This window comes from Penaeus monodon, chromosome 25 (assembly GCF_015228065.2).
Source record: "Penaeus monodon isolate SGIC_2016 chromosome 25, NSTDA_Pmon_1, whole genome shotgun sequence".
NCBI classification, from domain to species: Eukaryota; Metazoa; Arthropoda; class Malacostraca; order Decapoda; family Penaeidae; genus Penaeus; species Penaeus monodon.
This window is the reverse complement of record NC_051410.1, coordinates 41,772,031-41,773,993: the sequence shown is the minus strand read 5'-3', so window position 1 is coordinate 41,773,993 and position 1,963 is coordinate 41,772,031. Positions and strand designations below refer to the sequence as shown.

Genomic DNA, 1,963 nt, shown 5'->3' with positions numbered 1-1,963 from the left:
AAATAATCCTTTAAAATATTTTTTCCCTCCTGGCTTATATTCCTTCCCCCAACATAGCATGAAGATTTATCTGTGGATACTGATTCTAGACCACGAATCTCGGACTTCATATTTCTTTCCCTTTGCTGACATAATGTAGCTGTGAGACATGCTATGTTCAGCTTGTGACCCTTTTTGCTAAATATTTTTCTCCTTTTTGTTTTTAAGATATGATTGAAAACAACAACTGAAAGCTCAAAGCATGTTTGACATCAGCTTCAAAACTGAAACACTGAAGTACGTGCCATGCTAACAAGAAAGGAATTTATACTGTATTATGTCCATCATAACACACATATTATATCTGAGCTAAAGTGCTGTTCAAGATTCCAATGAAGTATTCTTTCATATAAAAAATGGTGCAACCACGATGGATTACTTCTGTTGCCTTTTTTTTCTAAGCCTTTCAAGGAGTCGGATTCATGGACATCCCCTTACAAATGGCCAACTGAAATGTCATCTTTTTGCAAGAACTAAATGCCTCATGAATCTTGCAACCTTTGTTGGAATTTTTAACAATATAAGTCTCAATTTGTCATGTTCCTGATTCCATCCACAATTGTAAAGAAAGAATACTTAGCTTTATTTTTGTTTTGTAATGAAAACTGCCAGTAGGTCCTTGTTGAGGAATTCATGTTTATTTTTCTTATCCTATTCAGAATTCAAAACAGCATATCATCTCTCTTAGATTTGCCAATACCTTTCAATGTTGCATTATTTTACTAAATAGTTTCCAAAATGTTTTGTGTGTCAAGGTAGATATCTTTGATAATTTTTCATTATAAGTTAGCCATTTTCAATTTTCTGTGAATTGTTCATTTTCCTCTTGCCTTGTCTGAAGTTATTCCTCACCTTAGCTTCATAGTCTTCCAATTGGTTTGGTGGGATCATTCATCGCATTTAGATAATTTTAATTTCATAGTATTAAGTAATTCTTCAGAGTCCTCTATTGTAAGATTTTTATAATCAGTGAAAATTGTACTAACTAATGTTAAGTGTTTTTACTGTGGTTCTCAATAAAATATTTGGCTGGTAAATGTATTTTCCTTCTCATTATTATTTGAAAAAGCTGATATTAGATTTTCAGTAAATATATATTTTTTGTCATCACAACAAGCAACATAAAGTGATATGATGCTTACTAGTATTATTTTTTGGGTTAACTTGCAGTTTGTAACATATTTACACACATTTATACTTAAGAATTGATACCGAAGAACATTTCTGACGACAGAATTTTTTGTTTTATTCTTGTGATCAGGGTCTGGGGAAACTTCAAGATCTCCATCTCATTTAATTCAATTATGAAGCAAGTTATTAGACTGAAACTGAGAAATTATGAGCGACTGCCACAAGATTCATATGATATTCTTTACATGATATATCTGACCAAATCAAATTTGTATTTTGATTGGAAACCTCAGAAACTTTAGGCTGCTTTAATATCTAATTAAATGCATATACTTATATCCTCTAATAATCAAGGAGAATAATGTTAATGACTGAAGTGACCTTGTAATAAGTTTGAATATCTTAAGAAGATATCTTTATTTATTATTTTGATGCCAATTATGTATAAATATTTCTTTTAGTTATTGCGTTTTATTTCCTCATCCTTTATATATATTAACTGTTTGTTTCAAAACTGAAATGCAAAGACCTATGAAAATATTTTATGTTTTTAAAAAGGTTTGTACAATGTTTAGTGTTTTTTGTAATGTTTTTTTAACATTAGCTTCCTTGTGTTGATAGTGCATTTCAGAATTTGGTTGAACACAAACTTGCTTTACTTTTGATACAGATTTTTAAGAAATACTTTGGTGAAAGATGTTAAAATATTTTTTTTCATATTTGGTTTAGTTACTCATGAAATTTGTGGTTTATGTTTGGGAATGACAGAAAACGATTACTTTTTCAGTGTAAC

General features: G+C 29.9%; 1 long non-coding RNA gene across 1 annotated transcript in view; it reads right to left on the bottom strand.

Moving 5' to 3' along the window:
- The window catches only part of LOC119589281, an 11,158-nt gene extending 10,093 nt beyond the window's left edge, over positions 1 to 1,065 (bottom strand). The window contains exon 1 of the long non-coding RNA XR_005230178.1: positions 538 to 1,065. This is a non-coding gene — a long non-coding RNA (uncharacterized LOC119589281). The remainder of the gene's footprint in view (positions 1 to 537) is intronic.
- Between the last annotated feature and the right edge of the window lie 898 nt (positions 1,066 to 1,963).